This window comes from Taudactylus pleione, unplaced genomic scaffold, assembly GCF_031769625.1.
Source record: "Taudactylus pleione unplaced genomic scaffold, aTauple2 ptg000100l, whole genome shotgun sequence".
Taxonomy (NCBI): Eukaryota; Metazoa; Chordata; class Amphibia; order Anura; family Myobatrachidae; genus Taudactylus; species Taudactylus pleione.
The window spans coordinates 8,947,816-8,966,583 of NW_028284502.1; positions in this window are offsets into that span (position 1 = coordinate 8,947,816).

The following is an 18,768-nucleotide window of genomic DNA, read 5'->3' on the forward strand; positions in this document are numbered from 1 at the left end:
CCCCTTGTCTGTATATTCCCTATAGTGACCCCCTAGTTTGTATTACGGGTGTGCACTGGCCACTTTTCGTGTTTTGTGTTTTGGTTTTGGATCTGGATCTTTCTTCGTGTTTTTGGATCTGGATTGGTTTTGCCAAAACCACCCTTCCGTGTTTTGGGTTCTGGGTTTTGTGTTTTGGATCTGTATTTTTTTGTAAAAAAGCATAAAAACAGCTAAAATCACAGAATTTGTAGGTTTTTCTGCTCCTATGCTATTATTAACCTCAATAACCTTAATTTCCACTCATTTCCAGTCTATTCTGAACACCTCACACCTCACAATAGTGTTTTTATGTCCAAAAGGTTGCACCGAGGTAGCTGGATGACTATGCTAAGCGACACGAGTGGGCGGCACAAACACGTGACCCATCTAGGCGTGAAACTGCAGTGGCAGACAGGATGGCAGTTTGAAAAACTAGGCCCCAAACTGTACATAATGCAAAGAAAAAAAAGAGGTGCAAGATGGAATTGTCCTTGGGCCCTCCCACCCACCCTTATGTTGTATAAACAGGACATGCACACTTTAGCAAACCAATCATTTCAGCGCCAGGGTCTGCCACACAACTGTGGCTGAAATGATTGGTTCGTTTGGGCCCCCACAAAACAAGCTGGCAATTAATCTGTCCCTGCACAAACTGGCTCTACGGAGGCAAGATGTCATCCTCATCCTCCTCATCCACCGATTCCTCACCCTCTTCAGTGTGTACATCCTCATCCTCACAGAGTATTAATTCGTCCCCGCTGGAATCCACAACCACAGGTCCCTCTGTACGTTCTGGAGGCTGGTCTCCCTGGAAGAGTTGATAATTCATTTTATGAACATCATCTTCTCCACATTTTGTGGAAGCAACCTCCTATGCCTTTCGCTGACAAGGTTCCCGGCTGCACTAAACACTCTTTTGGAGTACACACTGGAGGGGGGGCAACTCAGGTAAAATAGAGCCAGTTTGTACAGGGACCTCCAAATTGCTTCTTTTTCCTGCCAGTACAGGTACGGACTGTCTGACATGCCTACTTGGATGCTGTCACCGATGTAATCCTTTAACAGACAGACGCACGCTTGTCGCTGCTGCTTTGAGGATGCAAGTGCAGCTACAGCCCACTCAATTCACAAAGACAGAAAAAAGAAGAAGAATATTTTTATTGTTTGTGTAGCACACTTTGAGGGTGTCACCACCCTTTAACAGACAGACGCACGCTTGTTGCTGCTGCTTTGAGGATGCAAGTGCGGCTAGAGCCCACACAATTCACAAAGACAGAAAAAAGAAGAAGAATATTTTTATTGTTTGTGTAGCACACTTTGAGGGTGTCACCTCCCTTTAACAGACAGACGCATGCTTGTCGCTGCTGCTTTGAGGATGCAAGTGCGGCTACAGCCCACACAATTCACAAAGACAGAAAAAAAAAGAACAATATTTTTATTGTTTGTATAGCACACTTTGAGGGTGTCACCACCCTTTAACAGACAGACGCACGCTTGTCACTGCTGCTTTAAGGATGCAGGTGCAGCTACAGCCCACACATTTCACAAAGACAGAAAAAAAAAGAACAATATTTTTATTGTTTGTGTAGCACACTTTGAGAGTGTCACCACCCTTTAACAGACAGACGCACGCTTGTCGCTGCTGCTTTGAGGATGCAAGTGCGGCTACAGCCCACACAATTCACAAAGACAGAAAAAAAAAGAACAATATTTTTATTGTTTGTGTATCACACTTTGAGGGTGTCACCACCCTTTAACAGACAGACGCACGCTTGTCGCTGCTGCTTTAAAGATGCAGGTGCGGCTACAGCCCACACATTTCACAAAGACAGAAAAAAAAGAACAATATTTTTATTGTTTGTGTAGCACACTTTGAGGGTGTCACCACCCTTTAACAGACAGACGCACGCTTGTCGCTGCTGCTTTAAGGATGCAGGTGCGGCTACAGCCCACACATTTCACAAAGACAGAAAAAAAAAGAACAATATTTTTATTGTTTGTGTAGCACACTTTGAGGGTGTCACCACCCCTTAACAGACAGACGCACGCTTGTCGCTGCTGCTTTAAGGATGCAGGTGCGGCTACAGCCCACACATTTCACAAAGACAGAAAAAAAGAACAAAGGCCCTCATTCAGAGCCGCTCGTTAGCGGCAGTACGCTCGTTCCGAGCGATGTTTGCACATCTGCGCATGCGTACGGTTTTTAGTACGCATGCGCGAACCAGTCAGTGCGGCCTAAAATCGTTTGTACGCTATATAGCGAGTGCCTGCTATTTTGAGTGACAGAATGAGGCGTATGTGGGTGGTAACAGGGGAAGGTGCTTGAAAAATGGGCGTATTATGGGTGTGCATAATTAATTCAGCAGCGTCATTGACCACGTCACTGGGTTATTTTATAGCCAGAACTGATCGCAAATTTGTGGTAGCAAACACCAACCACAAGAATAGCGAGCAGTTCATACGCTGGTCGATGTACTCGATTAATCTAATAAATAGCGGACATGACGTAGGATGCGAGCGGCCAGGGGGCGTTTTTAACAAATAAACGAGCGTATGTTTTGCTCGCTCGTTCAGACTTAGAGGCGTGAACAGACTACAATTTGCGAACGGATCATTTGAATAGCCACCCCTTGTTTTTGAACGAACGACCGCAAATAGCGAACGGCTCTGAATCAGGCCCAATATTTTTATTGTTTGTGTAGCACACTTTGAGGGTGTCACCACCCTTTAACAGACAGATGCACGCTTGTCGCTGCTGCTTTGAGGATGCAGGTGGAATCTAGACGGGATTTGGAACCGGGGACACACTACCTCCATCAATTGTCTAAATCCCACTGCACTAATGGCGGATACCGGACGCACGTCTAACACCAACATAGCAGTCAAGGCCTCAGTTATACGTTTTGCTTCAGGATGACTGCTGTCATACTTCATCCTCATCGCTAGGGACTGTTGGAGGGTCAATTGTTTAGTTAAAGTAGTGATGTTCCTACTTCCTCTCTGGGATGATGAACAACTCCCAGGAGCAGCAACAGCACTAGGAGGAAGTGGTTCTTGATCTTTCCCTATTTTATTATTATCGGAGAAAGTTTGGTCCTCCATTTATGTTATATTGATATATACGTGCGGCTAAAGCGAACACAAACACAGAAAATATTTTTTTATTTTTGCTGGAGAGTAGTGCACTTTGTGGGTTACACCACCCTTTAAGAAATGAGCCAGCCGGCTCTTTACTTATGGGACACAGGCGCACGCTTGGCGCTGCTCCTTTGTTGATGCACGTGCAGCCACAGTGCACACAATTCACAAACACAGAAAATATATATTTTTTTGGTTTGGAGTGTACTTTGGGGGTTACAGCACCCTTTAACGGTCAAGCCAGCCGGCCCTTTACTTATGACACAGGCGCACGCTTGGCACTACTTTGTTGATGCACGTGCGGCTTCTGCGCACACAATTCACAAACACAGAAAATATATATTTTTTTGGTTTGGAGTGTACTTTGGGGGTTACAGCACCCTTTAACGGTCAATCCAGCCGGCCCTTTACTTATGACACAGGCGCACGCTTGGCACTACTTTGTTGATGCACGTGCAGCTACTGCGCACACAATTCACAAACACAGAAAATATTTTTTTTTTTGCTTTGGACTGGAGTGTACTTTGGGGGTTACAGCACCCTTTAACGGTCAAGCCAGCCGGCCCTTTACTTATGACACAGGCGCACGCTTGGCACTACTTTGTTGATGCACGTGCGGCTACAGCGCACACAATTCACAAATGCAGAAAATATATTTTTTTTTGGTTTGGACTGGAGTGTACTTTGGGGGTTACAGCACCCTTTAACGGTCAAGCCAGCCGGCCCTTTACTTATGACACAGGCGCACGCTTGGCACTACTTTGTTGATGCACGTGCGGCTACTGTGCACACAATTCACAAACACAGAAAATATATATATTTTTGGTTTGGAGTGTACTTTGGGTGTTACAGCACCCTTTAACAGTCAAGCCAGCCGGCCCTTTACTTATGACACAGGCGAACGCTTGGCACTACTTTGTTGATGCACGTGCAGCTACTGCGCACACAATTCACAAACACAGAAAATATATATTTTTTTGGTTTGGAGTGTACTTTGGGGGTTAAAGCACGCTTTAACGGTCAAGCCAGCCGGCCCTTTACTTATGACACAGGCGAACGCTTGGCACTACTTTGTTGATGCACGTGCGGCTACTGCGCACACAATTCACAAACACAGAAAATATATATTTTTTTGGTTTGGACTGGAGTGTACTTTGGGGGTTACAGCACCCTTTATAGGTCAAGCCAGCCGGCCCTTTACTTATGACACAGGCGCACGCTTGGCACTACTTTGTTGATGCACGTGCGGCTACTGCGCACACAATTCACAAACACAGAAAATATTTTTTTTTTTGGTTTGGACTGGAGTGTACTTTGGGGGTTACAGCACCCTTTAACGTTCAAGCCAGCCGGCCCTTTTCTTATGACACAGGCGAACGCTTGGCACTACTTTGTTGATGCACGTGCGGCTACTGCGCACACAATTCACAAACACAGAAAATATATATTTTTTTGGTTTGGACTGGAGTGTACTTTGGGGGTTACAGCACCCTTTAACGGTCAAGCCAGCCGACCCTTTACTTATGACAGAGGCGCACGCTTGGCACTACTTTGTTGATGCACGTGCGGCTACTGCGCACACAATTCACAAACACAGAAAATATTTTTTTTTTGGTTTGGACTGGAGTGTACTTTGGGGGTTACAGCACCCTTTAATGGTCAAGCCAGCCGGCCCTTTACTTATGACACAGGCGAACGCTTGGCACTACTTTGTTGATGCACGTGCGGCTACTGCGCACACAATTCACAAACACAGAAAATATTTTTTTTCTTGGTTTGGACTGGAGTGTAATTTGGGGGTTACAGCACCCTTTAACGGTCAAGCCAGCCGGCCCTTTACTTATGACACAGGCGCACGCTTGGCACTACTTTGTTGATGCACGTGCAGCTACTGCGCACACAATTCACAAACACAGAAAAAAAATTTTTTTTTGGTTTGGACTGGAGTGTACTTTGTGGGTTACAGCACCCTTTAACGGTCAAGCCAGCCGGCCCTTTACTTATGACACAGGCGAAAGCTTGGCACTACTTTGTTGATGCACGTGCGGCTACTGCGCACACAATTCACAAACACAGAAAATATTTTTTTTTTGGTTTGGACTGGAGTGTACTTTGGGGATTACAGCACCCTTTAACGGTCAAGCCAGCCGGCCCTTTACTTATGACACAGGCGCACGCTTGGCACTACTTTGTTGATGCACGTGCGGCTACTGTGCACACAATTCACAAACACAGTAAATAATTTTTTTTTTGGTTTGGACTGGAGTGTACTTTGGGGGTTACAGCACCCTTTAACGGTCAAGCCAGCCGACCCTTTACTTATGACACAGGCGCACGCTTGGCACTACTTTGTTGATGCACGTGCGGCTACTGCGCACACAATTCACAAACACACAAAAAATATAATTTTTTTAGCACTTGGGGGGAGCACCCCTGATGGACAGAGCACCCCCTGGACAACACTACAGCACCCCTTTAGGACTGGGACACTGCACAGGACTTTGGAGTGGACACAACCCCTATGGAGAACTGACTGCACAACACAGTCCAGCCAGCCCCTATGGACTTTGAAGTAGTGGACACAGCCCCTATTAACAACAGCAGCACAGCACAACACAGCCAGCCCCTATGGACTTTGAAGTAGTGGACAACAGCAGCACAGCGCAGCACAGCACAACTCTGCACTACACTACACTACACTACACAGCCCAGCCAGCCCTAACTCCCACCCTCCCTCTTCACTGTCCACAGCCGAGTGAGAAAATGGCGCCGACGCGGGTACCTTATATAGGTTCCAAAACCTGCGAGACTCGGAAGTCCTCGATTTGCCTCGATTTCAGATCCGAGTCAGGCGGGAAAAGTCGAGCCTGACTCGGATCTGCCTCGGATCAGGGGGGCTCGGGGGGGGTTCGGATTTCAGAAATCCGAACCCGCTCACCCCTAGTTTGTATATTCCCTTTAGTGACCCCCCTAGTCTGTGTATTTCCTATAGTAACCCCCCTTGTCTGTATATACCCTATAGTGACCCCCCTTGCGTGTATATTCCCTATAGTGACCCTGTTGTCTGTATATTTCGTATAGTGACCCCCTTGTCTGTATATTCCCTATAGTGACCTCTTTGTCTGTATTTATCCTATAGTGACCCCCTTGTCTGTATATTCCCTATAGTGACCCCAATAGTCTGTATATTTGCTATAGTGACCCCCCTTGTCTGTATATTTCCTATAGTGACCCCCTTTGTCTGTATATCTCCTATAGTGACCCCCTTGTCTGTATATTTCCTATAGTGACCTCCCTTGTCTGTATGTTCCCTATAGTGACTCCCTTGTCTGTATATTCCCTAAAGTGACCCTCTTGTCTGTATATTTCCTATAGTGACCCCAGTAGTCTGTATATTCTCTATAGTTGCCCCCCTAGTCTGTATTTTTCGTATAGTAACCCCCCTTGGCTGTATATTGCCTATAGTGACCCCCCTAGCCTGAATATTTCCAATAGTGACCCCCCAAGTCTGTATATCCCCAATAGTGACCCCCCCTAGTCTGTATATTCAGTATAGTGAACCACCTAGTCTGTATATTCCCTATAGTTACCACCCTATTCTGTATATTTCCTATAGTGACCCCCCTTGTCTGTATATTCCCTATAGTGACCCCCCTAGTCTGTATATTTCCTATAGTGACCCCCCTAATCTGTATGTTCCCTATAGTGACTCCCTTGTCTGTATATTCCCTATAGTGACCCTCTTGTCTGTATATTTCCTATAGTGACCCCAGTATTCTGTATATTACCTATAGTGACACCCCTAGTCTGTATATTTCCTATAGTAACCCACCTTGTCTGTATATCCACTATAGTGACCCCCTAGTTTGTATATTCCTTACAGTGACCCCCCTACTCTGTATATTTCCTATAGTAACCCCCCTTGTCTGTATATCTCCTATAGTGACCCGCTTGTCTGTATATTTCCTATAGTAACTCAACTTGTCTGTATATTCCCTATAGTGACCCCCTTGTCTGTATATTCCCTATAGTGACCCCCCTAGTCTGTATATTTGCTATAGTGACCCCCCTTGTCTGTATATTTCCTATAGTGACCTCCCTTGTCTGTATGTTCCCTATAGTGACACCGTTGTCTGTATATTCCCTATCGTAATCCCCCTTGTCTGTATATCCCCTATAGTGACACCCTGTAGTCTGTATATTCCCTATAGTGACCCCCGTGTCTGTATATTTCCTATTATGACACCCGTAGTCTGTATATTTCCTATAGTGACCCCCCCTAGTCTGTATATTTCCTATAGTAACCCACCTTGTCTGTATATCCACTATAGTGACCCCCCTAGTTTAATATTTCCTATAGTGACCCCCCTAGTTTGTATATTAACTATATTAACCCCCCCTTGTCTGTATATCTCCTATAGTGACCCCCCTAGTCTGTATATTTCCTGTAATAACTCACCTTGTCTGTATATTCTATATATTGACCCCCTAGTCTGTATATACCCTATAGTGACCCCCTTGTCTGTATATTTCTTTTAGCGACCCCCTTTGTCTGTATATTCCCTATAGTGACCCTCCTTGTCTGTATGGTCCCTATAGTGATCCCCCTAGTCAGTATATTCCCTATAGTGACCCCCTTGTCTGTATATTCCCTATAGTGATCATCCTTGTAGGAATATACCCTATAGTGACCCCCTTGTCTGTATATTCCCTATAGTGACTCCCCTAGTCTGTATATTTCCTATCGTAACCCCCCTTGACTGTATATCCCCTATAGTGACCGCCCTTGTCTGTATACTCCCTATAGTTATCCCCATTGTCTGTATATTCCCTACAGTGACTCCCCTATTCTGTATGTTCCCTATAGTGACCCCCTTGTCTGTATCTTCCCTATAGTGACCTCTGTAGTAAGCATATTCCCTATAGTGACCCACTTGTCTGTATATTCCCAATAGTGACCCCCTTGTCTGTATATTTACTATAGTGTCCCTCTTAGTCTGTATATTCCCTATAGTGACCCACTAGTCTGTATATTTCCTATAGTATCCCACCTTTTCTGTATATCCACTATAGTGACCCCCCTAGTTTGTATATTTCCTATAGTGACCCCCTAGTCTGTATTTTTAATATAGTAAACCGCCTTGTCTGTATATCTCCTATAGAAATCCCCTTAGTCTGTATATTCCCTAAAGTGACCCTCTTGTCTGTATATTTCCTATAGTGACCCCAGTAGTCTGTATATTCTCTATAGTTACCCCCCTAGTCTGTATTTTTCGTATAGTAACCCCCGTTGTCTGTATATTCCCTATAGTGACCCCCCTAGCCTGTATATTTCCAATAGTGACCGCCCAAGTCTGTAAATCCCCTATAGTGACCCCCTTAGTCTGTATATTCAGTATAGTGAACCACCTAGTCTGTATATTCCCTATAGTTACCCCCCTATTCTGTATATTTCCTATAGTGACCCCCCTTGTCTGTATATTCCCTATAGTGACCCCTCTAGTCTGTATATTTCCTATAGTGACCCCCCTAATCTGTATGTTCCCTATAGTGACTCCCTTGTCTGTATATTCCCTATAGTGACCCTCTTGTCTGTATATTTCCTATAGTGACCCCAGTATTCTGTATATTACCTATAGTGACACCCCTAGTCTGTATATTTCCTATAGTAACCCACCTTGTCTGTATATCCACTATAGTGACCCCCTAGTTTGTATATTCCTTACAGTGACCCCCCCAGTCTGTATATTTCTTATAGTACCCCCCTTGTCTGTATATCTCCTATAGTGACCCGCTTGTCTGTATATTTCCTATAGTAACTCAACTTGTCTGTATATTCCCTATAGTGACCCCCTTGTCTGTATATTCCCTATAGTGACCCCCCTAGTCTGTATATTTGCTATAGTGACCCCCCTTGTCTGTATATTTCCTGTAGTGACCTCCCTTGTCTGTATGTTCCCTATAGTGACACAGTTGTCTGTATATTCCCTATCGTAATCCCCCTTGTCTGTATATCCCCTATAGTGACACCCTGTAGTCTGTATATTCCCTATAGTGACCCCCGTGTCTGTATATTTCCTATTATGACACCCGTAGTCTGTATATTTCCTATAGTGACCGCCCCTAGTCTGTATATTTCCTATAGTAACCCACCTTGTCTGTATATCCACTATAGTGACCCCCCTAGTTTGAATATTTCCTATAGTGACCCCCCTAGTTTGTATATTAACTATATTAACCCCCCTTGTCTGTATATCTCCTATAGTGACCCCCCTAGTCTGTATATTTCCTGTAATAACTCACCTTGTCTTTATATTCTATATATTGACCCCCTAGTCTGTATATACCCTATAGTGACCCCCTTGTCTGTATATTTCTTTTAGCGACCCCCTTTGTCTGTATATTCCCTATAGTGACCCTCCTTGTCTGTATGGTCCCTATAGTGATCCCCCTAGTCAGTATATTCCCTATAGTGACCCCCTTGTCTGTATATTCCCTATAGTGATCATCCTTGTAGGAATATACCCTATAGTGACCCCCTTGTCTGTATATTCCCTATAGTGACTCCCCTAGTCTGTATATTTCCTATCGTAACCCCCCTTGACTGTATATCCCCTATAGTGACCGCCCTTGTCTGTATACTCCCTATAGTGATCCCCATTGTCTGTATATTCCCTACAGTGACTCCCCTATTCTGTATGTTCCCTATAGTGACCACCTTGTCTGTATATTCCCTATAGTGACCTCTGTAGTATGCATATTCCCTATAGTGACCCACTTGTCTGTATATTCCCAATAGTGACCCCCTTGTCTGTATATTTACTATAGTGTCCCTCTAGTCTGTATATTCCCTATAGTGACCCACTAGTCTGTATATTTCCTATAGTAACCCACCTTTTCTGTATATCCACTATAGTGACCCCCCTAGTTTGTATATTTCCTATAGTGACCCCCTAGTCTGTATTTTTAATATAGTAAACCCCCTTGTCTGTATATCTCCTATAGAAACCCCCTTAGTCTGTATATTCCCTAAAGAGACCCTCTTGTCTGTATATTTCCTATAGTGACCCCAGTAGTCTGTATATTCTCTATAGTTACCCCCCTAGTCTGTATTTTTCGTATAGTAACCTCCCTTGTCTGTATATTCCCTATAGTGACCCCCCTAGCCTGTATATTTCCAATAGTGACCGCCCAAGTCTGTATATCCCCTATAGTGACCCCCTTAGTCTGTATATTCAGTATAGTGAACCACCTAGTCTGTATATTCCCTATAGTTACGCCCCTATTCTGTATATTTCCTATAGTGACCCCCCTTGTCTGTATATTCCCTATAGTGACCGCCTTAGTCTGTATATGTCCTATAGTGACCCCCCTAATCTGTATGTTCCCTATAGTGACTCCCTTGTCTGTATATTCCCTATAGTGACCCTCTTGTCTGTATATTTCCTATAGTGACCCCAGTATTCTGTATATTCCCTATAGTGACCCCCCTAGTCTGTATATTTCCTATAGTAACCCCCCATGTCTGTATATCTCCTATAGTGACCCCCTTGTCTGTATATTTCCTATAGTAACTCACCTTGTCTGTATATTCCCTATAGTGACCCCCTTGTCTGTATATTCCCTATAGTAACCCCCCTAGTCTGTATATTTGCTGTAGTGACCCCCCTTGTCTGTATATTTCCTATAGTGACCTCCCTTGTCTGTATGTTCCCTATAGTGACACCGCTGTCTGTATATTCCCTATCGTAATCCCCTTTGTCTGTATATCCCCTATAGTGACACCCTGTAGTCTGTATATTCCCTATAGTGACCCCCGTGTCTGTATAATTCCTATTATGACACCCGTAGTCTGTATATTTCCTATAGTGACCCCCCCTAGTCTGTATATTTCCTATAGTAACCCACCTTGTCTGTATATCCACTATAGTGACCCCCCTAGTTTGAATATTTCCTATAGTGACACCCCTAGTTTGTATATTAACTATATTAACCCCCCTTGTCTGTATATCTCCTATAGTGACCCCCCTAGTCTGTATATTTCCTGTAATAACTCACCTTGTCTGTATATTCTATATATTGACCACCTAGTCTGTATATACCCTATAGTGACCCCCTTGTCTGTATATTTCTTATAGTGACCCCCTTTGTCTGTATATTCCTTATAGTGACCCTCCTTGTCTGTATGGTCCCTATAGTGATCCCCCTAGTCAGTATATTCCCTATAGTGACCCCCTTGTCTGTATATTCCCTATAGTGATCCCCCTTGTAGGAATATACCCTATAGTGACCCCCTTCTCTGTATATTCCCTATAGTGACTCCACTAGTCTGTATATTTCCTATCGTAACCCCCCTTGTCTGTATATTCCCTAAAGTGACCCTCTTGTCTGTATATTTCCTAGAGTGACCCCAGTAGTCTGTATATTCCCTATAGTTACCCACCTAGTCTGTATATTTCGTATGGTAACCCCCCTTGTCTGTATATTCCCTATAGTGACCACCCTAGTCTGTATATTTCCTATAGTGTCCCCCCAAGTGTGTATATCCCCTATAGTGAACCACCTAGTCTGTATATTCGCTATAGTGACCCCCCTAGTCTGTATATTTCCTATAGTAACCCACCTGTTCTGTATATCCACTATAGTGACCCCCTAATTTGTATATTCCCTATAGTGACCCCCCTAGTCTGTATATTTCCTATAGTAACCCCCCTTGTCAGTATATCTCCTATAGTGACCCCCTTGTCTGTATATTTCCCTGTATATTTCCCTTGTCTGTATATTCTATATAGTTACCCCCTAGTCTGTATATTTCTTATAGTTACCCTCTTTGTCTGTATATTCCTTATAGTGACACCCCTTGTCTGTATGTTCCCTATAGTGATCCCCCTAGTCAGTATATTTCCTATAGTGACCCCCTTGTCTGTATATTCCCTATAGTGATCCCCCTTGTCTGTATATTTCATATAGTGACCCCCTTGTCTGTATATTTATTATAATAACCCCCCTTGTAGGAATATACCCTATAGTGACCCCCTTCTCTGTATATTCCCTATAGTGACTCCCCTAGTCTGTATATTTCCTATCATAACCCCCCTTGTCTGTATATCCCCTATATTGACCCCCTTGTCTGTATATTCCCTATAGTGACCCACTTGTCTGTATATTCCCAATAGTGACCCCCTTGTCTGTATATTTCCTATAGTGACCCCCGTAGTCTGTATATTTCCTAAAGTGACCCCCTAGTCTGTATATTTCCTATAGTATCCCACCTTTTCTGTATATCCACTATAGTGACCCCCCTAGTTTGTATATTCTCTATAGTGACCCCATAGTCTGTATATTTAATATAAAAAACCCTCTTGTCTGTATATCTCCTATAGTGACCCCCCTAGTCTGTATATTTCCTATAGTAACTCACCTTGTCTGTATATGCTATATAGTGACCCCCTAGTCTGTATATACCCTATAGTGACCCCCCTTGTCTGTATATTCCCTATAGTGACCTCCCTTGTCTGTATATTTCTTATAGTGATCCCCGTAGACTGTATATTCCCTATATTGACCCACCGTGGTCTGTATATTTCCTATAGTAACCCCCCTTGCCTGCTTTTCCCCTATAGTGACCCACTATGTCTGTATACTTCCTATACTGACACCCCTAATCTTTATGTTCCCTATAGTGACTCCCTTGTCTGTATATTCCATATAGTGACCCCCTTGTCTGTATACTCCCTATAGTGACCCTCTTGTCTGTATATTTCCTATAGTGATGCCAGTAGTCTGTATATTCCCTATAGTGACCCCCCTAGTCTGTATATTTCCTATAGTAACCCACCTTGTCTGTATATCCACTATAGTGACCCCCTTGTCTGTATATTTCCTATAGTAACCCACCTGTTCTGTATATCCACTATAGTGACCCCCTAATTTGTATATTCCCTATAGTGACCCCCCTAGTCTGTATATTTCCTATAGTAACCCCCCTTGTCAGTATATCTCCTATAGTGACCCCCTTGTCTGTATATTTCCCTGTATATTTCCCTTGTCTGTATATTCTATATAGTTACCCCCTAGTCTGTATATTTCTTATAGTTACCCTCTTTGTCTGTATATTCCTTATAGTGACACCCCTTGTCTGTATGTTCCCTATAGTGATCCCCCTAGTCAGTATATTTCCTATAGTGACCCCCTTGTCTGTATATTCCCTATAGTGATCCCCCTTGTCTGTATATTTCATATAGTGACCCCCTTGTCTGTATATTTATTATAATAACCCCCCTTGTAGGAATATACCCTATAGTGACCCCCTTCTCTGTATATTCCCTATAGTGATCCCCCTTGTCTGTATATTTCATATAGTGACCCCCTTGTCTGTATATTTATTATAATAACCCCCCTTGTAGGAATATACCCTATAGTGACCCCCTTCTCTGTATATTCCCTATAGTGACTCCCCTAGTCTGTATATTTCCTATCATAACCCCCCTTGTCTGTATATCCCCTATATTGACCCCCTTGTCTGTATATTCCCTATAGTGACCCACTTGTCTGTATATTCCCAATAGTGACCCCCTTGTCTGTATATTTCCTATAGTGACCCCCATAGTCTGTATATTCCCTACAGTGACCCCTAGTCTGTATATTTCCTATAGTAACCCACCTTGTCTGTATATCCACTATAGTGACACCCCTAATTTGTATATTCCCTTTAGTGACCCCCTAGTCTTTATATTTAATATAGTAAACCCCCTTGTCTGTATATCTCCTATAGTGACCCCCTTAGTTTGTGTATTTCCTACAGTAACTCACCTTGTCTGCATATGCTATATAGTGACCCCCTAGTCTGTATATTTCCTATAGTGACCTCACTTGTCTGTATATTTCGTATACTGACCCCCCTAATCTGTATGTTCCCTATAGTGACTCCTTGTCTGTATATTCCCTAAAGTGACCCTCTTGACTGTATATTTCCTATAGTGACTCTAGTAGTCTGTATATTCCCTATAGTTACCCCTCTAGTCTGTATATTTTGTATAGTAACCCCCTTTGTCTGTATATTCCCTATAGTGACCCCCTTAGTCTGTATATTTCCTATTGTGACCCTGTAGTCTGTATATTCCCTATAGTGAACCACCTAGTCTGTATATTCCCTATAGTTACCCCCATAGTCTGTATATTTCCTATAGTGACCCCCCTTGTCTGTATATTCCCTATAGTGACTCCCTAGTTTGTATATTCCCTTTAGTGACCCCCCTAGTCTGTGTATTTCCTATAGTAACCCCCCCTTGTCTGTATATACCCTATAGTGACCCCCCTTGTGTGTATATTCCCTATAGTGACCCTGTTGCCTGTATATTTCGTATAGTGACCCCCTTGTCTGTATATTCCCTATAGTGACCTGTTTGTCTGTATTTACCCTATAGTGACCCCCTTGTCTGTATATTACCTATAGTGACCCCCTTGTCTGTATATTCCCTATAGTGACCCCACTAGTCTGTATATTTGCTATAGTGACCCCCCTTGTCTGTACATTTCCTATAGTGACCCCCCTTGTATGTATATCTCCTATAGTGACCCCCTTGTCTGTATATTTCCTATAGTGACCTCCCTTGTCTGTATGTTCCCTATAGTGACTCCCTTGTCTCTATATATTCCCTAAAGTGACCCTCTTGTCTGTATATTTCCTATAGTGACCCCAGTAGTCTGTATATTCTCTATAGTTACCCCCCTAGCCTGTATATTTCCAACAGTGACCCCCCATGTCTGTATATCCCCTATAGTGACCCCCCTAGTCTGTATATTCAGTATAGTGAACCACCTAGTCTGTATATTCCCTATAGTTACCCCCCTATTCTGTATATTTCCTATAGTGACCCCCCTTGTCTGTATATTCCCTACAGTAACTCTCCTATTCTGTACATTCCCTATAGTGACCCCCTTGTCTGTATATTCCCTATAGTGACCCCTGTAGTCTGCATATTCCCTATAGTGACCCACTTGTCTGTATATTCCCAATAGTGACCCCCTTGTCTGTATATTTCCTATAGTGACCCCCGTAGTCTGTATATTTCCTAAAGTGACCCCCTAGTCTGTATATTTCCTATAGTATCCCACCTTTTCTGTATATCCACTATAGTGACCCCCTCAGTTTGTATATTCTCTATAGTGACCCCATAGTCTGTATATTTAATATAAAAAACCCTCTTGTCTGTATATCTCCTATAGTGACCCCCCTAGTCTGTATATTTCCTATAGTAACTCACCTTGTCTGTATATGCTATATAGTGACCCCATAGTCTGTATATACCCTATAGTGACCCCCCTTGTCTGTATATTCCCTATAGTGACCTCCCTTGTCTGTATATTTCTTATAGTGATCCCCGTAGACTGTACATTCCCTATATTGACCCACCGTGGTCTGTATATTTCCTATAGTAACACCCCTTGTCTGCTTTTCCCCTATAGTGACCCACTATGTCTGTATACTTCCTATACTGACACCCCTAATCTTTATGTTCCCTATAGTGACTCCCTTGTCTGTATATTCCATATAGTGACCCCCATGTCTGTATACTCCCTATAGTGACCCTCTTGTCTGTATATTTCCTATAGTGATGCCAGTAGTCTGTATATTCCCTATAGTGACCCCCCTAGTCTGTATATTTCCTATAGTAACCCACCTTGTCTGTATATCCACTATAGTGACCCCCTTGTCTGTATATTTCCTATAGTAACTCACCTTGTCTGTATATTCTATATAGTGACCCCCTATTCTGTATATTCCCTATAGTGACCTTCCTTGTCTGTGTATTTCTTATAGTGACCCCCTTTATCTGTAGATTCCCTATAGTGACCCCCCTTGTCTGTATACTCCCTATAGTGACCCCCTTGTCTGTATATTTCCCATAGTGATCCCCGTAGACTGTATATTCCCTATTTTAACCCCTTGTAGTCTGTATATTACCTATAGTAACCCCCCTTGTCTATATATTCCCTATAGTGACCCCCCTAGTCTGTATATTCCCTATAGTGACCCCCTTGTCTATATATTCCCAATAGTGACCCCCTTGTCTGTATATTTTCTATAATGACCCCCATAGTCTGCATATTCCTTATAGTGACTCCCTTGTCTGTATACTTCCTATAGTGACCCCCCTTGTCTGTATATTTCCTACAGTGATCCACGTAGTCTGTATATTCCCTATAGTGAACCCCCTTGTCTGAGTATTCTCTATAGTGACCCCCTAGTCTTTATATACCCTATAGTGACCCCTTGTCTGTATATTCCCTATAGCAATCCCCCTAGTCTGTATATTTGCTATAGTAACCCACTTTGTCTGTATATCCACTATAGTGACCCCCCTAGTTTGAATATTTCCTATAGTGACCCCCCTAGCTTGTATATTAACTATATTAACCCCCCTTGTCTGTATATCTCTTATAGTGACCCCCCTAGTGTGTATATTTCCTATAATAACTCACCTTGTCTGTATATTCAATATATTGACCCCCTAGTCTGTATATACCCTATAGTGACCCCCCTTGTCTGTATGTTCCCTATAGTGATCCCCCTAGTCTGTATATTCCCTATAGTGACCACCTTCTCTGTATATTCCCTATTGTGACCCTCTTGTCTGTATATTCCCTAAAGTTACTCCCCTAGTCTGTATATTTCCTATAGTAACCCCCCTTGTCTGTATATCCCCTTTAGTGACACCCTAATCTGTATATTCCCTATAGTGACCCCCTTGTCTCTATATTCCCTATAGTGACCCCCCTAGTCTGTATATTCCCTATAGTGGCCCCCCTATTTTGTATATTTTATATAGTAACCCCCCTAGTCTGTATATCCCCTATAGTGACCCACCTACTCTGCATATTTCCTATAGTAACCCCCCTTGTCTGTATATTCCGTATAGTGATCCCCCTTGTCTGTATATTTACTATAGTGTCCCTCGTAGTCTGTATATTCCCTATAGTGACCCACTAGTCTGTATATTTCCTATAGTAACCCACCTTTTCTGTATATCCACTATAGTGACCCCCCTAGTTTGTATATTCCCTATAGTGACCCCCTAGTCTGTATATTTAATATAGTAAACCCCCTTGTCTGTATATCTCCTATAGTGACCCCCTTAGTCTGTATATTTTCTATAGTAACTCACCTTGTCTGTATATTCCCTATAGTGATCCCCCTAATCTGTATATTCCCTATAGTGACCCTCTTGTCTGTATATTCCCTATAGTGACCCTCTTGTCTGTATATTCCCTATAGTGACCCCAGTAGTCTGTATATTCCCTATAGTTACTCCCCTAGTCTGTATATTTCCTATAGTAACCCCCCTTGTCTGTATATCCCCTATAGTGACCCCCTAATCTGTATATTCCCTATAGTGACCCCCCTAGTCTCTATATTCCCTATAGTGACCCCCCTAGTGTGTATATTCCCTATAGTGACCCTCCTATTTTGTATACTTTATATAGTAACCCCCCTAGTCTGTATATCCCCTATAGTGACCCCCCTACTCTGCATATTTCCTATAGTAACCCCCCTTTTCTTTATATTCCCTATAGTGATCCCCCTTGTCTGTATATTTCCTATAGTGACCCCCTTGTCTGTATATTTCTTATAGTAACCCCCCTTGTAGGAATATACCCTATAGTGATCCCCTAGTCTGTATATTCCCTATAGTGACTCCCCTAGTCTGTATATTTCCTATAGTAACCCCCCTTATCTGTATATTCCCTATAGTGACCCCCCTTGTCTGTATATTCCCTATAGTGACCCCCTTGTCTTTATATTCCCCATAGTGACCCCCCTGTCTGTATATTCCTTATAGTGACCCCCCTGTCTGTTTATTCCCTATAGTGACCCCCCCTGTCTGTTTATTTCCTATAGTGACCCCCTCTCTCTGTACATTCCCTATAGTGACCCTTCCCCCTTCTGTGTATTATGTTAACTGACCTCCTCAAACATGCCCTGTCCCCTTCTTGATGTCCCTAATTGTGTGACTCAACCCCACTTCCTCTGACCCAATCTGCATTTTCTTTAATATCTGCTCCTTGTCTGACCCCCTTCCCCCAGTCTGTAATTGCCATAATCCCCCCTCCTCCTGCTTGTCTGTCCCTTAGGGCTCCCTTTCACCTATCCATATAGGGCCTGATTCAGAGCCGGACGCAATTAGCGCTCGCACGTCCAGAAAATAGGGGTGGCTATTCAAATGAACCGTTCGCTGTTTGCGGTCTGTTCACGCCTCAAGGTCTGAACGAGCGAACAAAACTTGCGGACGTTTTTTGGGAAACTACGCCCCCTGGCCGCTCGCATCCTACGTCATGTCCGCTATTTATTAGACTAATCGAGTACATCGACCAGGATATGAACTGCTCGCTATTCTTGTGGTTGGTTTTTGCTACCACAATTTTGCGAGCAGTTCTGACTATAAAATAACCCAGTGACGTGGTCAATGATGCTGCTGTTTTAATTATGCACACCCATAAAACGCCCGTTTTGACCTTTAAGCACGCCTGCGATCGGATCTCCACTCCCCGTTTTCAAGCACCTTCCCCTGTTACCACCCACATACGCCTCCTCCTGTAACTCAAATT